A 20,412-nucleotide genomic window follows, 5' to 3' on the forward strand; every position below is an offset into this window, starting at 1 on the left:
TAAATCGTATACACGATTGACGACGAGTCATTTCGACACTTCGTTTAAAACCGCGTGTAATCGTCGAACGTTATCGTTCGCGCTACGACGTTATTCTTTACGCCTTTCACTTTTTTAGTTTCTCTCTTGCCGTCCACCCTCACCGCGTACATCTTCGCTCTAAGACCAACGAATTCGTTCATTATCACACCGTTATTTTCATCCTTCATCAGACCGAGTACTTTTTTGTTCGCGAGAGGCATACCATACGCGTTGTCCATCGGATAATCGCTCGTGTCGAATCTAGCGATATCGCGTTTCATAGTCTCGTAAAGGTCCTCGAACTCAACGCGATATACAAAACTGTCCGTGTCGGTGTACATAATTTTACATTTGTCGCGAAACAGTGATAACATATACTCGTGATGAAATTCATACAAGCAGACTTTCGATATGTCGAGTATACACATACCCACGTAAATCGGCTTGTTGAACTTCACCTTGAGTTTGCGCAGTTCGACGACGATCAAATTTTCCGCAAAGACGCTACGGCTATAGAAATTCGATTTTGCGATCATTGCCTCCGCGCCGTACCGTCCGTCGCATTTTGTTAATAATTTTACGTCAACGTGGTTGCGCACATTCTCCATAGTTTTATCGAATATCGCGTTGTTCATTAATTTATATAAATTTTTCTCGAAATCGTTTTTAGTGCGAATTCTGAAATTTGTATTGAGTTCAATATAATCGCAAAGCCATGGAGATTGCGCGAATTGTAGTATTCGAATCTTTGTTACGCGAAGACCGTGAGTACATTGCTGTAGGTTGCGGTAGTGGACGTAACGCTGTTTATCGTACAGCGTCGCTAAAAATTTAGCCTCGCGCTTGCCAGGCGGCTTATCGCGCGTCGGACAGAACGGCAGGTCAGTGTGTTGATTGTATAGATGTTGTGGATACTCGAGATTGACTTCGAGAATGTAACCGGTAGATGAATCCAGAGCGATCGCGCTCACGTCAAAGTTCGCAGCGTCTTCGATCCATCGAAATTTAGCCTATGGCAATAGTTTACACATCACCCATCCGTATAAATTGTTAACATCGTAGTACATCAAGAACGATGACGATTTCGATGACTCGTACGAACGCATGTACTTGTTATTAACCTGCGCGTATCTGCTTGAACATTGACTAAGCTGCGTATTCCGTGCTCAACATGTCGATGTCGGTGAGTAACTCAAATCTTATACGCGTATGTTTTAGCATCGCGTCCCACGTGAAACCAGGCAATGCATAATAATGCGTGGAATTGAGACCGTAACTCGCGACACAACTTTCATGGAAATTTTCGAAAATGTCGGCCAATAACAAGACATCGATTTTCAAGTACAGATCACTGTACTCGCCGAGCGTTTGAATGGAGAATCGCTTTCAGACATTCGCGGCATGAACGTAATCGCTCTCGGATACTGTATCGCCCGTTAACGAACTGAAAAATGATTCGCGCAGTGGTAAGCGCGTGTCCTGCAATTTTTCGACGCAGTCAACGTACTCATACGGAAAAACACCTTTACGAGTCAGTAATTCAAATTCTTCATCCGATAGTGTTGAAAATTTGGAACGTACGATTTTTAATTTCTCTCTGCTTGAAACGATGTCAATTTATCAAGCCTTGCATTTAGAAATTTGAAAGAATCGATGAACCGTAATTTTATGCATTTTCGCGAGTCTGCTCTTTCGGCGGTATCTTGAACATGTTTAGTGAACGAAATATATTTTTCTTTGGTTATCAGTAATACATCTATATGTCCTTTGCGATTTCTGTCTTTAGCAATTTCTTTAATTATAAAGAGTGCGCCGTAGCCCAATAAATCGTGAAAAACGATCGAAATATAAAACGAATTTTTATAATTAAAATTGCAACTTTTGTATGCTTTGGACCACGATATTTACCGGTGAGATGACAATGATCGCGGACCTGCGTCCGGCGCGAACGGTTTCTCGCAAATATGACAACGCGTCGCGCTACGGTATCCCTCCAATTTTTCTTTCGACAACGTTTCCATGAGCACGTTGGCGGATACGATATTTTTCACGATTGCGCCAAATCGTTGAGTTGTCGCGCGAACCACGCTATACAGTCTTCATCGCGACGGAACCGATAATGCGTCGTTATATGAACATCACACATAGTATCCTATATTAAATACCTCGTGCCGTTGATACGTGTACGATGACGCATCTTCCCTCAAGTTTCATCGTAGAACGCACTCCAAGTCAGCGTAGACGCGCTGCTTATTGCAGTGGTTCTCAAATTCGAGCTTGTCGTCCATGCTTGGCAATCGGATAACGGAGTCGTTGATTTTCTCGCTGTCCATTATGTGCGACTGCAATTTTTCGTTCCTACTGAAGTAGTGCAAGCATCTGAAAAAAAACAAAAAATTGTAACTATTACTATTATTTTAGTAAGACGGAAAATTATAATAATTTTTTCATGTATACTTACCGATCGCAGAAAAATTTCTTGTTCTTTTTCTCACTAATCTGCGAGCTCACGAGACGGGATAGATTTTTTATCCACGCAAAATGTCCAACATCGTCGTTGCGTGAATCTTGTACAGCACGTTGACATATTTCTCCTTCTTTTCATTGGTGAGTCGCAGAGGAAGGACTTGTTTATTCTCGATGCCATACACGTTGATCGACATCATGTTTAACTGTTCAAATTTAGAAATGTCTTTTAAAGTCATTGGAATCTCAATGTTTGTGAGATTCAATACTGTCGTATAATATAATGCGGATACGATTCCCGATCCGTATACTTTTCAGCCGAATACAGCGCGACTACCACCGACCACGCGAAGCACGCATTGTCCGTCGTACGCACACTGATCACCGCTCGTTTCGTCGTTATTTCCCACTTTGGTATGACATCCCGCGCGCAGGAGATTTAATTTGTCATTTCATTGATAGTCAAATTCATTATACGTGACAATGCCCACCCGCTGTCGCATTCCTGGAACTCTTCGAGCGATGCTAGGATAGATTCGATGACACGCCGCTCGCGCAAATCGGTATATCTCGATGTTCTTTGTAATTATGCTCTTATTAGCACGTTTATCTTTCGTCGCGAACTCACTATTGAGCGGTGTTCACTTTTACACTACCGTGTCTTTCTATAGCGTCTCGCACACGCTCGAGCACTATTTCTTTTGCGTCTTCCAAAAACCGCCGCGGCTCAATGTGATTAGAGTTTATTACAGCCTGTCAATATATGACTTTCAAACGCGGCGTCGATCTATCGCTGAGAGATGAGAGATCCTTCGTCGCGACTCGCATACTCGCCACTCGCGTACTCACCATCAACGTGTACGAAACGTCGCTCCAATTGCAATTTTACATCCGCGAATCGCGCGATTCTCGCCATCAAGGATTGTTTGTGCGTCCAACGGCGAAACGTGGACGCTTGGCATGAGAAAGTTCTTCAAGCCGCTCGTCGTATCGTTGCAGCCACGCGAAACATTCTACCAGAGTAGCGACCTAGTCGCACTGCTCCAGCAATTCGCCCACTCGTTCGTCATTTTTCATGTCTTTTTTTTTACAGATCACATCACACTCTTCCACGGAGCACTTGATTCATTCACACACGTTGCAGTACCGCTTTGCATTTAGAATATCATAATGTTTTATCACTTTGGTATTATGTTCGTCTACTAAAGTGCACTCTATAACTATATTACTGTACTATATTACCTTACTACTATATTACCTTCGATATCACACGTTGTTGAACTTTTGTTCAACTTTCGAAACTAAAATCTACTGGATTTTTAAATTCTTCTGATCTTTCGTTGGTATAACTACGAATATTTAAATAAGTTGTGATATCGCGGAGATGATAATTGATTTTGTATCAAAGATTATAATTTTATTATATTATTTATTTCATGTAAATTTATATTATTTTCCAATAGTAAACTAATATATGAAAACCTTTTAGCAAAATTTTTTCAAATTCTAAATCCGTAAACATCTAATGGTTGTATTTTTTCTGTAGTGCCTTTTGGTATAATCATAGTAGTAATATGTTTTTCTGCAGGTGTTAAATCTGAAATAATATTGGGACAATGTCCAGTCCATGAATCCATAAGAAGAACGCTATTAAAATCAATGTTTGGAAAATAAGTTTCTTCTAATCACATTTTAAAATGATCTAAGAAATATAAATATTAAATTAATAACTATTTTACGACTTTTATGAGATTCTTAAATCAAATATAATATATATCATAGAAATGACACAGAGATTATAATTTCATTATATTATATTTCGTTTGTGTAAATTTATATTTACTTTTTAATAGTAAAACAGTATCTGAAAATCTGTTGCGAAAGGAAATTTATTTAATTTTCTGAAGTCATTTTACCAGATTTAGATACTTTTACAGTAACATTTATTGATGTAAATAAGGTTTCTTGTACTCTTAGTCCAAATATACCATTAGTTTTTTTTAATACTATAAATAAAGGTGACAGCAAATTTCAATTGGTTGCATAGTGTATGAATGTGTTGTTGATGATACAGATTGCTCAATACACTCTACTTTCTTTATTCCTTGGTTAGACAATGATTCCAGAATGAATTTCCAATTGGAAACCTATGATCAGAATTAAAAATATTTTCAGATTAAAACTTTTCGATAAGTGATTTCACTGTTCTCAGAAAATCATCAGCTGTATTTTGCAAATTAACAGAATCTTTTATTGTTCTTGGAATCTAGATACAAGATCTAGATCTAGTTACAAATTTCGTAATTTTGTTCGAAACAATTCGATGAGACTTTTTGAATCTTAATATTCAACTATGAGATGCTTTAAGTATAGGATTTAAATTTCCTATTTCTTCTTGAGCTTAAAATCCATCTTTGTAAATCGATATCATGAACTATGAATTCTGATTCATCAGCTGTAGTAAATATATCATGTGTAAATTTGAAGATGTAAGATAATTTTTCTATACAATTTCCACCTAAATGTAATTGTTCTTCCCATCATCTTAATTGACGTTCAGATGAAACACTTCTAAATTTATTTTGCACTGATTTTAGCGACGATTCCTTTGTTGTTGTTATTTTTTTCCTTAATATTCCAATTCCGCCAATACTCAACAGCTCGTCTTTTATAAGAAAAGTTTACGTCATCACTTTAACATGGAGGATGAGAATTTAAATTATCTTCACTTCATACTTCGTCATTTTGAATTATTTCAGAATTATGTTTATAAGGTTCTTGATAATCGAGATAAATTTCTTCTGTTACTTCCAACTCATTATAGTGAAAAATGCTATCCAACAATAATTTTTGTGTTCTTTTAATTCTATTTCTGCTTCAGTGACTGGTATTTTTGTTAGATATATACTGAACTTATAGATGCTAATAAAAGTCTAACAACATGAAGTGGATTGATAATTATGTCTAAAAATGTTAAACTTTGCTGTATCGTAATATAAAAACAATTTAACAAATTGTATAGATATGATTATGTAAGAACGACTGAACGTAAGACTGCTACGTAAATATTCTTATATCGTCCATTTATTATAATTATGTATATATGAACTTATATTACCGTACAGTTATTTCTATTATCTATTCTAAGGAACTTATCTTTTCTTTGAAAAATATGTTACGACTCTGATTCATGTTACGTGATTTAGAAGGTTATTTCTTATATCATTATACGATTCAGATACGAGATTTTCTAACAATTTAAATATACTTTATATATAATATATATATATATAATATATATATATATATATACAATATATATAGTAAATATAGTTATTAAATATATTTTTTCTATCAATTCAATATATTTTTAAATGCAACAATTTTTAAAAAATTTATTTTTTAAAGGTTCAATCTTATACAATAATTTTTATTATAAAAGAATGGATTTGGAATAAAATTATTTTTAATTTTTATTCATAGAAGAAATTAATAGGTCAATTCTAAGCAGAATCGTAACTCGTAACATGTTCTCATAAAACTCATAAGAACTTATAATCAGTATTCTTTAATTTTATGCGTATCATAAGACGTAAGATTATTCATAAATATTTACGATTTCTTGTAAATCTTATGACTAATAAAAAGCTGTAAAAATATCGTATAAAGGTATAAACATTTCAAAAAATTCTTATAAATTTTAGGAGAATATGTTACCAACTTTACAATTTTGTTTAGAATTTTGGCATAAATGTCGAAGAAATAATAACAGGGTTCTAATATATATCTTAAAAATATTATATATTTAGAAAATCTAAATACATATACTGCATACATATATATATTGTATATAAAATTTAATTACATATATAATAAAGCATATAGAAAACTATACAAATTTTAAGGTTTCTTTTTAAGGTTTCTTTTCATATATTTTACTGTTCCAATAACAATTACTTACGCATGAGCATGGATTACTTATATAATTAATAATTAATTCTCGAAAATGATATGTTGAAATATAACTTTATTACATATAGTTGAATTTGTAAAAAAAATAATCTTTAATTTGGTAGACAAAAAATTTGAAAATTTAAGAAAATTATGAGTGATGGGAGTATTTTGTTAAACAAAAAAATAAACAAAATTTTTTTATCTACAACTTTAAAGTATTTTTGAAACTTACTTTTGTTTAAAAAATTTTTTCCTATCTTTTATATTTCCGACGATATTCGCCTTGAAAGGAAAATACCACTTTTATTTTAAAGGAGTATTTTACCTCTTAAACATGATTTAGTGCACGTGTAAAAAAATACGTGTCTCTTAGATTTTTGTGTTTAACAACATATCTCAGAGAATCAAATCGGTTCCGGACAGTTGTGAACCTTCCTTTGAGAGTGACAGATCTATCGCTGGAGCGTTCTACGAGCATAAGTTGCCTCGCTACCCATCCGGACGTGTATTTCGTGAGAAAGTACTGCGCAGGAAGAGTACGTCAAGTGGCTGAGATTCGATGGATCACACAATTCGTGGATACACAAAAATATTGTCATTTTGAAAAGAGAAATTTTTATAAGATTGGAAAAACCGTTTATGTTAAATAACATTATTTTTTAAATACGAAGCGCCACTACGATCTGAATATTAAGATGTTGAACTATTATATATAGTCATATCAAAGAATTAATTTTAGAAATGATAATTGCGTGCCGATATGGTTGTCGAACTTTCAACGCAATCAATCTGAAATATTAATAATCCCCCCAAATTTCTTTAATTTAATCTTAAAAAACTGTAATAAACTTATTGCGAAAAATATTGCCTCGACCGGGAGTCGATCCGGATCCCATTATATACATGTTTTTTTTCTTCGTTATTAAAACATTTACCGAACAGCGATTACACTATCGGTCAGAATAGCTCATTGCTCAACAAGCTGTATAAAAAATGTATAGCAAAGATGTACGTAAACAATCAGTAAAGTATCCTGTTGAAAAAAAAAAGTGTGAGCAATTGTACTGAGCACAAAACACTAAACCGTAAACAGAATATTCACACCGTGTCTCACGGATCACAGATTTTTTACATGACTACCTGACTGATTTTACATGACTATCGATTGATTGACTAACTGTTTGATTAACTGGCTGACTGAATGCCTATAAATTTTACTATACTGTATATACGTATGATACATTCGATAAATATTAAACATATAATATTGTACATAGTTTACGTCAAGTGGTTGGGATCGCATAATTCGTAGATAAATAAAAAGTGATGTCGTTTGAGATTCATATATATATATGAATATACATATATATATGTATATATGTATGCAAAATATATATATATATAATATATATGCAGAATATATATATATATATATATATATATATATATGTATGCAAAATATATATATATATATGCAGAATATATATATATATATATATATATATATATATAAGCAGACTTCTGATATATCCAGTGCATACCTACGTAAATCGACTTGTTGAATTTCACCTTGAGTTTGCACAGTTCGACGGCGATCAAATTTTTCGCGAAGGCGCTGCGGCTGTGAAAATTCGATTTCGCAATCATTGCCTCCGCGCCATCCGTTCCATTTTGTTACTAATTTTATATCCATGTAATTTCGAACATCTTTCATAGTTTTACTGAATACTGCATTGTTCATTAATTTATATAAATTATTTTTTAAATCGATTTTAACGCGAGTTCTAGACTATGTATTAAATTCAACTGTATATTAAGCAATGTACTCGCGAAGTCAGGCGGATTGAGCAAATTGTAGTATTCGATGAATTTTTGTTACACGAAGACTATGACGAGCACATTGCTACAAGTTTCGGAGTAGTGCATGATGTAACGCTGCTTATCGTACAGCATCACTAGAAGTTTATCCTCGTGTTTACCGGGCAGTTTATCGCGCGTCAGGCAGAAAGGCAGATCAGAGTGTCGATCGTGCAGATGTTGTGGATACTCGAGATCAATCTCGAGAATGTAACCGGTGTACGAATCCGGAGCAATCGCGACAACAATGGTTGACACATCGCCCTGTATAAATTGTTAACATTGTAGTACATCAAGTACAACGACGATTTCGAATTGTACGAACGCATGTACTTGTTATTAGTCTACCGGAATATTGATTGAGACCACCGCGTATACCGCGCTCGACGAGCATGACCATATCTATGTCAATGAACAACTCAAATCTTATGCGCGTATGTTTTAATATTACATGAAATGTATAGTAATGCGCGGGATCGAGATCGTAACTCGCGACACAACTATTGCGAAAATTTTCGAAAATGTCGGCAAATAATAAGACATCGGTTTTCGGTACAGATTACTGTACTCGTCGAGCGTTCGAATGAAGAATCGCTGTCAGACGTTCGCGGCGTGAGCGTAATCGCTCTCGGATACGGTGTCGCCTGTTAGCGAGTTATAAAATAATTCGCGAGGTGGCAAGTATCGTTCATCCAATTTTTCGACGCCAATGTATTCGTATGGAAATACCTTTTCGTGTGAGTAATTCAAATTTTTCTTCTGATAATGTTGCAAATTCTGAACGTACAATTTTTGATTTATCCTTATCAAGACGCTAGTTTTTTTAAACTAGTACTAAGAAACTTGTACAAATCAATAAATCGTAATTTGATGCAATTTCGAAATTTTTTTTTTCGATATCTTCAACATGTTTTGTAAACGAAATGTATTTTTCCTTTGTTATACATTCTTAGTACATCTACATGTCCATGAAAGTGTGCGTCATAGCCAGATAAATTGTGAAATATAACCAGAATGTAGAATGAATTCTTATAATTAAGATTGCAATTTGCATGCGCTGGACCACGGTATCGCCCGGTGATGGCAATGATCGCGGACCCACGTTCATTCGGCGCGAACGGTTTCTGGCAGATGTGAATAGGAATAATAGGAGGATTCTAAGAGTTCTTTGAGGAGGAGCGGGGCGCGAGAGGTACTCGTAGGCGCGGGAGAAGGGAGGAGAGGCGCGGGAAGTCCCGGCGCTATCGGTGTTTAGTGATGTGGTGATATATGCCGCTATGTTGTGATGTCATGTATCATTGGGGATCGCCGCCACCGCCGGCACCCTACAGCCCGTCGCAGGCGCCAGCGGCATCGTCGCCGCCACCGCAGACACCGCGTTCACCCCAAAGTGCGTAGCGGACTGCTGCCGCGGACCCCACAGCCACTTCAAAATGCGTTGCGGTACTATAACGTAGACTTTTGTCTAAGAGATCGGTGGCACATCATCGATGTGCCGGTTGCTACACAAAGCGCCATCAATAAGGAGTAGATGATGAAATCATACTGCTTTCTCAGAGTTCTTTCTTTCAAGGTCAGAAGCACCGATAATGATATTTATCTAGGAAGAACCGTGAGATCGGTGACGCGTTAAGAGAGAGACGCCGATAACGATATTTTTTCTAAGAAGAGATCGGTGATACATTGTCGATGCGAGCCAATAGAGAGGATAGACAAAGAGACAAAGAAGTCGCAAATGGAATATATAATGGGTTATAAGCGCGCGGCACTTCAGTTAGCGCTTTTAAAGATTACCGAATCGATCGCGATAAGTGTAATGCGAAAAGTATGGCTGACCATCGTGCAGACGTTGATGATATGGATGGTGTAAATGCAGACAAGTTATTTGAAGCAATGGAAATAGAATTTGAGAACATAATAGACGATGTAGAGTTCGAGAATATCGGAAACATTGACAGAGTCAACGTAGCAGAATATATTAGAAATGTGGATGAGGAACAGTTCGCGAATATTAGTGTTTGAGCGACGAAGTGTTTGAAGTATTTGATGAAATGGAAGTAGAATATAATGGACCAAGAGTCGTCCGACGAAATGCTATCCGACGATAGTGGATGTGCTAGTGAGCGAGTATGAAATGGATCGCGTAGAAAAATTCGTATCATCTCCAGAAATTCGTACGTTAAACGCTCGTACTAAGCACTGTGTGATCCACAATTATTATACAATTGTATAATAATTGTTCTTAACCGTATGCACATCATGCATGATTCGTATAGCTGATATTAACAATGGAGGATCACATCAGGAAGCATGAGACCAGTTCTTTCGGTAGGCTAGACGGCAGGTCGTGCACGAATTGCAGAGTGCCTTTGTGCATTATATTCTTGTACAGCATGTGCCCACTTTGCACACATTAAAAAAAAATGAATGTGAAAAAAGTGTCTGAAAACTGTGATCCGCGGAGGAGAGACAAAGATAAAAATGCGCGAATATCATTGGTGTTACGTCTAATGTTGTTGTTGAGATTTTTCTCCGTTTTTGAGTCAATGTATTTAAACAATTTACTCGGGGACCGGAGATTAAGTTGTGCGGTTAAGGATGCGGTTCACTGGGAAGTACCGGATAATTTAGAGGAAGGGTGATCTTGAATCCGATGCCAAAAAGATCGCGAAGTATAGGGGAATCTACGTGGATCGGGCTTTGGAATGATTTTGTAATTAGGAAACATGAGGTTGACCTCCAATTTACTTAGAGTGTAGACAGGTTCGCGAGGTGAATTTAACAGTATGTCTTGGTATAGTAATTGCGCAAGTTTTTGGAAATAGGGGAAAGGATCTTGATTTGAAATAAGAGTCAATTTGATTTGAAACCTCAATCTCTTTTCTCTTTGTCTTCGTCCGCTTTTGATAGGCATGAAGATAATGCAAAAAAAAAGAATAATAATATTGTTCCGGAGAACCGTCGTAAACGGGGGCCACGCTATTGGCAGCGACAGTCATAACAGCTCTCTGGATACGAGAAAATTATGAATTCTCCGAAGAAGTGTTAACAAATGGGGGCCATGCTATTGGCAGCAACAGTCGCAACAACCCCTCAGATATTCATACATGTACTTGTAATAGATTTAGAGATTAGAAATTTAGAGGTTCCGTCGATAGATATTTAATATTATCGTTTATTAAAAAAAAGTTAATAAGTAAGACAAAAATGCTATAAGTAAGACAATGCGAAAAAGAAAAATGAGGTTCTGATGAAGTGTGAGGATAGTTCTCATCTTAATAATTAGTATAACTAACTGACTGACTGTCTGGCTGGGTGACTGATGAATTAACCGAGGATAGGAAAAGAAGAGCAGTGCAGTTCTGTCTTTGACAGTTCCTTTTATATTCTGAAAATGAGTGTGGGAGTGTCCTTTCAGAACCAATCGACACTCCTCAAAATTTAGTAGAACCTATACTCGCCCTTTCCTTGAGATAAGGCAGCAAGGCTCCGCGTAAGCCCTACTCCCCACTCTACAAGTTTATTCTTAATAAGTAATGGTTGAGTTTTAACAATTTGTTGTAATAAAAATTCAGTTTTCCTTAATATCGTTTATGCGAGGCGAATTCACTACATTCATATGTTTAAAATTAATTTGACTTTATTAGAAAAAGAAAAAAAGAAAAAAAAGATATTCGTTCTCGCATTCAGGAAGATTTCTATTTTATTGCTAATCGTTAAACTTAATTACTTAATCGTTAAACGCTAATATAATATACATTATTATTAATGTTAATGTACGCTTTTATATTTGTTATTTTATAGGAAGGCTTCTTTGAGAAAGATCGTGTGATATTCTTAGACATTTTTTCTAGAATAATCTGTAGATAATTTTTATGATGCATAAAAGTATATAACGTGATCTATCTGTTAGTTTGAATGTTTAAATAAAGAAACTGAATATATACCCTCTTATAAAAGAGAAACGGAATTTTCGGTTTCGAAATAAAGATAAAATAGGGAAATCTAGCGATAAGATAAAAGTAAAGTATAAATCGTATATCTATGAAGAATATCTATAAAGAATGAGAGGATTTTATCGGTATGTAACATCGGTACAGTTCCTACGCGATCGAGAAATAGGTACACGTGGTGCGAAACAGGGAGTCATTAATAATGATAACGATGATGAAAAAGAATATTGGTTCGGACGGTTAGGAGACGAAACGTGCATATTGACTTCGAAGAGAGATTTTGGTACAAAGCTTTCGGTTTAATAAAAGAATAGTGTTATCACTCAATGAAAAGTGAAGAAAAGATTCAATATAGCTGCAGGCGTATTAAGATTCCCATGGGTAGTGAGAAGTGCGTTGAAGTGATAACGGACAAGTTAGTGATGCCATACTACGACCGCGAGGAGAATCCTGCTAAAAAAGTATTTCGTGACATGTGTGATAAGTATATGCGTAATCAATTATGCTACCCCTGTAAAGAGTGGACTTTGGTAGACGAACAATACCAACGTGATAAAACATTATGTTATTCTAGATGTAAAGCGGCGCTGCAACGTATGTGAACGAGTCACGAGCAAGTGTTCCGTGTAAGAGCGTGTGATCTAAAGACTGTGAAAAAAAGACATAGAAAATCACGAGCGAGTCGAACGCGAACTGCTGGAACAGTGCTGAACGGCCAAGTGTACTCTGGTGGAGTGTTTCGGTTGCAATGATGCTATGAGTGCATCGAGCAGCTCGAAGAACTTTGTCGTGCCAAACGTCCGCGCCTCGCCATTGGATACAGACATTCCGCGGTGGTGAGTATCGCGCGACTCGCGGATGCAAAGTTGCAATTGGAGCGACGTTTCGTGCACATTGGTGGCGAATACGCGAGTGGCAACGAACGATCTCTTGTCTGGCGAGAGATCGACGCCGCGTTCGAGAGTCGTATATTGACAAGTACGGTGATAAACTCTAATCACATCGTTCAACGGCGAGTTCGCGATAAAGGATAAACGTGTTAATAAGAGCATAATCACAAAGAATAGCGAGATATATCGTTGCACCGATATGCGCGAGTGGTACGAGCAACACGTCGTCGAGCCTATTCTAGCATCGCTCGAAGAATTCCAGGAACGTGACAGCGGGTGGGCATTGTCGTGAATCTTTGGTAGTGAATGTGAACAAACTAAATCCCCTGAGGGCGGGATGTCACATCGAAGTACCGACGAAATAGCGACGAAACGAGTGGTGTTTGTTCGACTGACAATGCATGTTTCGGTGGTCGTCGCTCTGTACCCCGCAGAAAAACATGTAGATCAGAAATCATCATATCCGCATTACACCGCAGTGTTTAATCTCGCGGATATCGAATTTCCAATGACATTAAAAGACATTTCGAAATTCGAACGGTTGAACGGTGTCGATCAATAGCATTGCAAATATAGATAGACAGGTCTTTCCTCTGCGGCTCACCAATTACAAGAAGGAGAAGCATGTCAACGTGATGTACATGCAAGATCCATGCAACGACAGCCTCGATCACTTTGCGTGGATCAAAAACCTGTCGTGTCTCATGAGATCGCAAATTACTAGAAATAAGAACAAGAAATATTTCTGCGATCGGTAAGTATAATAAAAAAATAGCCAATAAAAAACAGTAAAAAGAAATGATTACTCTATTATTTACAGGTGTCTTCATTACTTCAACTCGTGCGAAAAATTGCAGTCGCACGAAGTGGACTGCCAGATCAACGACTGCGCCGAGCGAGGACGACAGGTGGCTCGAATTCGGCAACTATAACAACTGGTGCCGTTCATCGTATACGCCGATCTGGAGTGCGTTTTACGCAAGACGGAGTCCAACAGGGAAGACGCGTTGTCGTAAGCGTATCAACAGCATGACGCGTTTAGGCTACTACGTGCGATGTATGATGACGCGTTATCGTTGTATCACTTCCGTCGCGATGAAGACTGTATAGTGGTTTGCGCGGCAACTTAACGATTTGGCGCGTGAAAAATATCATATTCGTCAACGTGCTCATGGAAACGTTATTTAAATAGCAATGGGAGGCGTACCGTAGCGCGACGCGTTGTCACATCTGCGAGAAATGGTTCGCGCCGGACGCGGGTCCGTAATCATCTCACCGATAGACACCGCGGTCCAGCGCATTCGAGAGAATTGTAATTTAAATTATAAAAATTTGTTTTATATTCCGGTCGTATTTCGCAATTTATCGGGCTACGACGCGCATTTTATAATTAAAGAAATTGCTACTGCGTACGATGGACATATAGATATAGGTATACTACGATAACCAAAGAAAAATATTAGGTGTTGGAATTAATTCGTAGCGTTTTACAAGTGATGGGAAGTACTTTCATTAATGTATTTTTTAATGCTCATGTGAAATAAATAACATTCTTTCATTAAAAAACGCTACGAATTAATTCCAACACCTAATATTTCATTCACTAAACATGTCGATAGCACCAAAGACAAATATGAAAAGAATTTTCAGAAAAATTGCGCAAAATTAAGGTTCATTGATTCTTTCAAATTTTTAAATGCAAGCGATAAATTGGCGTCGTATCTCAACAAAGATAAATTAAAAATTGTACGTTCCGAATTTCCAATATTATCAGACGAACAATTTGAATTACTCACACGGAAAGGTGTCTTTCCGTACGAGTACATTAATTGCGTCAAAAAATTGTAGAACACGCGCTTACTAAAATTATTTTTCAGTTCGTTGACAGACGATACAATATCCGAAAGCGATTACGCTCACGCCGCAACATCTGGAAGCGATTCTCCATCCGAACGCTCGGCGAGTACAATGATACATGAAAACTGATGTCTTGTTATTAGCCGACATTTTCGAAATTTCCGCAATAGTTGCGTCGCGAGTTACTGTCTCGATCTCACATTATTATATTGGGAGTACAAATTAATTCGGTCCGTTTTCCAAAAGATGGCTCCGGCTGTTGTGAATGATTCATAGTAACAGCTTATTTTGTCGTTTTCAGAGAGGTTAGACATCTGCTAATAATATTCAGTTTATATCGCTTTGAGTTTCATACAAAAATTTAATTTTTACTGTGTTCGAAATGTCGAATTTTGTGTTAACCAAGCAGCATTTGCGGGAGGTTCTAATTTTCTGCTTTAATTGGAAGAAAAGTGCTGAAGCCCATCGAATGTCGAAGTTTATGATGACACTGCTCCAACTGATAAATCATGTAGGGAATGGTTTCGACGTTTCAAGGATGGAGACTTCAACGTTGAAGACAAACCTCGCTCTGGACAGCCAAAAAAATTCGAAGACAAAGAATTAGAGGCATTACTCGAAGAAGATCAGAGTTAAACGCAAGAGGAGTTTGTAGAGTCATTGGGAGTAACTCAAGCCGTTTCTGCATGATTGAGAGCTATGGGAATAATTCAAAAACAAAGAAATTAAGTGCCTTATGAACTGAAACCGAGAGACGTTGAAAGGCGATTTTTCACTTGCAAACAGCTGATTCAAAGACAACAAAGAAAAGATTTTTTGCATCGGATTATGACTGGAGATGAGAAGTGGATATTCTACGACAACCCCAAGAAGAAAAAATACTACGCTAAGCCCGCTCAATCGTTGCCATCGACCTCAACATCAACACCAAAGCACCGAACATTCATGGTTCGAAGATCATGCTCTGTATCTGGTGAGACCAAAAGGATGTTGTTTACTATGAGCTGCTGAAACCTGGCAATTCCATTATGGGCGATCGGTATCGGCTACAATTGATTCGTTTGAGGCGTGCATTGCGAGAAAAACGGTCGGAATACGAAGACATGATAAAATTATTTTTCTTCATGACAACGCTCGGTCTCATGTCGTAAAAAGTCGTAAAAAAATATTTGGAAACTCTCAAATGGGATGTTTTATCGCCGTATTCTCTGGACATTGCTCCTTCTGATTACTGATTGTTCCGAAGGATGCAGCACGTCACCGGTTCACTTCTTTCGCAGAAATCGAAAATTGGCTCTAAAATTGGATCGCCTCCAAAGACGAGTCATTTTTTCGAGATGGAATTCGAAAATTGCCTGAGAGATGGGAAAAAGTAGTATCCAGCGATGAACAATACTTTAATTAATCTGTTCATTCATTTTGTTTTGAAATAAATGCATTTTTTGAACACAAAAAAACGGACAGATCTAATTTGTACTAATACTCCCAATACATTGCCAGATTTGATGGGACGCCATGCTGAAACATACGCGCGTAAGATTCGAGTTGCTCATCGACATTGATCATGTTCATCGAGCGCGGTATACACGCTTCAGCCAATGCTCCGGCAGATACGCACAGGCTAATAATAAATACATGTGTTCGTTCGATCCATCGAAACTGTCGTCATACTACGATGTGAATAATCTATACGAATGGGCGATATCAGCCTTTACCATACGCCGAATTTCGATGGGTCGAAAACGCTACGAATTTTGACATGAACGCTCCGGATTCATCTACCGGTTATATTCTCGAGGTCGATTTTGAGTATCCGCAGCATCTACACGACCGACACACTGACATACTTTTCTGTCCAACGCATAAATCGCTCGATAAGCGCGAAGATAAACTTCTAGTGACGTTGTAAGCAGCGTTACGTTCATTCACCCCAACCTGCAACAATGCACTCGTCACGGCGTAATAAAGATCTATCGGGTGCTATAATTTATTCAATCTCCATGGCTCTGCGATTACATTGAACTCAATACACAATTTAGAACGCTCGCGAAAAACGATTTCGAAAAAAATTTGTATAAACTAATGTACAACACGGTATTCAGTAAGACCATGTGCGCAACTACGTTGATGTAAAATTAATAACAAAATGGGACGGATGGTACGGCGCGGAGGCAATGATCGCGAAACCGAATTTTCACAGCCGCAGGAAAATTTGATCGCCGTCGAAATGCGCAAACTCGAAATGAAGTTCAACAAGCCGATTTACGTGGGAATGTGCATACTCGACATATCGAAAAACTGCTTGTACGAATTTCACTATGAGTACATGTTACCGATGTATCACGACAAATGCAAGATCATGTACACCGACACGGACCGTCTCATTTACTATATAAATTGCGATGATGTTTATGAGATTATGAAACGCGATATCGCTAGATTCGACACGAGCGATTATCCGGCAGACTATCCAACGTGTACGATATGCCTCGCGAAAAAAAGTATCCGGTCTGATGAAGGACGAGAGCAACGGTATATTAATGATCGAAATTGTTGGACTCAGAGCGAAGATGTACGCAGTGAAAGTGGATGACAAAAAGTACATTAAAAAGGCGAAAGGTATAAAGAACAACGTTCGACGATTACACGCGGTGTCTGAACGAAGAGATTGAAATGGCTCGTCGTCAATCGTGTACGATTTAAATTACACGAGGTGTACACCGAACGTATATATCCGAATCGAAAATCGCTCTGAGTCCATACGACGACAAATGATACGTACCTGACTCGACGTTATCGTGGGGGCATTGGCGGATACCTTTATAATATATGTATTATGAGGGCAAATCAATAAGTACCCATGTCAGTAATGAAGATGCAAGCTTTCCATAAAAATTTTTTTTATTTTTCAACGTAATCCCCTTTTAGGAGAATACACTTTTCTTAACGCTTCTGCCATTTTTTTAACCCCTCAGAAAAATACTATTTGTTGAACTCTGCAAAATAGGCCGGTGTGTTTCGGCGATCCTCCTCATTCAACGTGAATTTCTTTCCACCGAGCCATTTTTTCAAGTTTGGAAACAAGAAGAAGTCACAGGGAGCTAAATCCGGAGAGTACGGTGGATGCGACAGAAATTCGTAGCGCAATTCGACCAATTTGATTGTGGCGGCTGCGGAAGAGTGAGCCAATGGTGCATTGTGAGCAATCGCGGCATCCTTCGGGCCGACAACTTTTTCATTCCCAAGTTATCATGCAATATTGAATGCCATTCCTTACGATACGCCTACGGCTTCTGCTACTTCATGCACTTTCGTTCGGCGATCAGTGAGAATCATGTCGTGAACTTTTTCAATGATTTCCTCAGTAATCACGTCTGCTAGGCGGCCTGGGCGCTCCTCATCAAAAACAGACGAACGACCACATGAATTCGTTGAACCAATATCTGACGGTAGTCATAGATGGTCATGGAAGAGTTCCCATAGATGGCATTCAACTTCGTTTTTATTTCTTCGCACGTTTTTCCATCCAAAAATAAGAAACGAATCACGGATCGATATTGCTCTTTTTCCATTGTATCGGAAAACATCAAACACGCTCACTACGAATTGCTATCAAATCAAGACTATTGCATGAACACTCTGAAATTTTGTATGGCGTCGTTTGAAAGATGGTAATACACGATGGTAATGCCAACTTACATCAGCAACGTCGCCTGTTTTGAAAGACCTTACCTATTGATTTGCCCTCATATGTGTATTATATGTAGTATATATTTCTATTATGTATTACTATTGTAATTTACACTTTTTTTACACAAGTATTATTAGTATGCTTTAAGTAATAGCATTTATTATGTATTGTATTACGATTATTGTACTTTCATATAATACATATCATATGTTTTTAACATTTATATACTAGTATTTTAACTTACTTTATGTGTCTTATGTTTTTATTATTTATGCGTATTACTATTATGTATTTCTATTCTTTTGATTTACACTTTATCGTAATATATATGTTTTTTACATTTATATAAGTATTACTATTACGTATTATTACATATGTATGTATTATGCTCCATACATAAATTGTTACAAATAATTATTATATATATTTTGTATATTCCAAAACGAAGATGATGATAAATGGGGAGTAATAAAAAAATATACGTTTATATACTTAAATTGATATATATGTTTATATGTAGAAAAAATACACGAATCAAAATTTTATCAAATGACATTGTTTTTGTGTATCCATGAATTGTGCGACCCATCGAATCCAAGCCACTTGACGTACACTTTGTCTCCCTTCCTGCGCAGTACTTTCTCCACGAGATACATGTCCGGATGAGTAGCGCGATGCAACTCGTGCTCGTAGAACACATCAGCGATGGATTTTCCGCGATAGTCCTCGAGTAGATAGGTTACAGGATTGATACGCTGCACCTTAACGATCGAAAATACCTCGATGGTCCAATTTGGTGTGTAACCCTTCTCAAAAATCGTCTTGTACTTGCTCACGCGTACCGAATCGCCCACTTGAATTTTACTGGACCAGCGATTTTTATCACGCTGTCCACCGTGTCCAAAAGTCTTTCGGAGATCGCAGAAGTTACGTCGGCGAGCCGCATGCCGATAGTGCAATACTTGTGCGCGTTGTAATCTGATACGCGGCAGCTCGTCGATCCACTTGTAATTACCGTTGAGTGTAAACATCTTCCACATGTCGTTTTTGAGCGATTGAACCGTTCGACTACCAACGCTTTCAACGTCGAATACATGGAATAGTGATTAACGTCGTATTTTTTCAAGATTTTCTGCATATCGTCGTTGTAAAACTTCTCCCCCATATCCGTTTGTAAATTTTTAGAACATCTTTTACTCGCTCGAATTATCTCAACAATAGCATCAGCCGTCTCGCTTCCACTCTTGCTCTTGAATGGTAGAGCCCACGCGTACTTGCTCAACACATCGATGACGGTGAGTATGTAGTAGTGACCTCTGTTGAAGCTCGAGTATGGACGCATCTCGACGATATTAGCCTGCCATAGATCGTCGTATCCTCAAACTATGACGCGTCTTCGTGGAAAATTTCTTCTCGCGGGAGCGTGCAATTCCTCGACGAGTCTATCGGAGCTAATTTTTTTATTTTAGCTGGATCTCTTTTTCATGATTCGACGCGTAATACAAAGGGCAAAAGTATTTTTTTCTCACTGACGCCACTCGACTGACTCGTTTTGTCGATACGCGATTTAATTTATAATAAGACCGCGGAGTTTCTCGATAATCGACAGCATCTCGTTGTTGTGACCGTTGTTGCTCGCTCGGTGCGAAGCATTAAACAATCGTAGACGATCCATCAGCTAGTTGGGATCGTCCCAGTGCACGTAATCGATCGCGTTATCGTT

The 20,412-nt window shown here is 37.6% G+C and overlaps 1 long non-coding RNA gene and 1 pseudogene across 1 annotated transcript in view; both read right to left on the minus strand.

Moving 5' to 3' along the window:
• Nucleotides 1–20,412, minus strand: part of LOC147907892 (uncharacterized) — a 240,102-nt gene that overhangs the window by 48,255 nt on the left and 171,435 nt on the right. The window lies entirely within an intron of this gene.
• Nucleotides 154–8,088, minus strand: LOC147907893 (uncharacterized; annotated as a pseudogene).

The sequence above is a fragment of the Acromyrmex echinatior genome, chromosome 12 (assembly GCF_024713525.1).
Source record: "Acromyrmex echinatior isolate Ae372 chromosome 12, ASM2471352v2, whole genome shotgun sequence".
Taxonomy (NCBI): Eukaryota; Metazoa; Arthropoda; class Insecta; order Hymenoptera; family Formicidae; genus Acromyrmex; species Acromyrmex echinatior.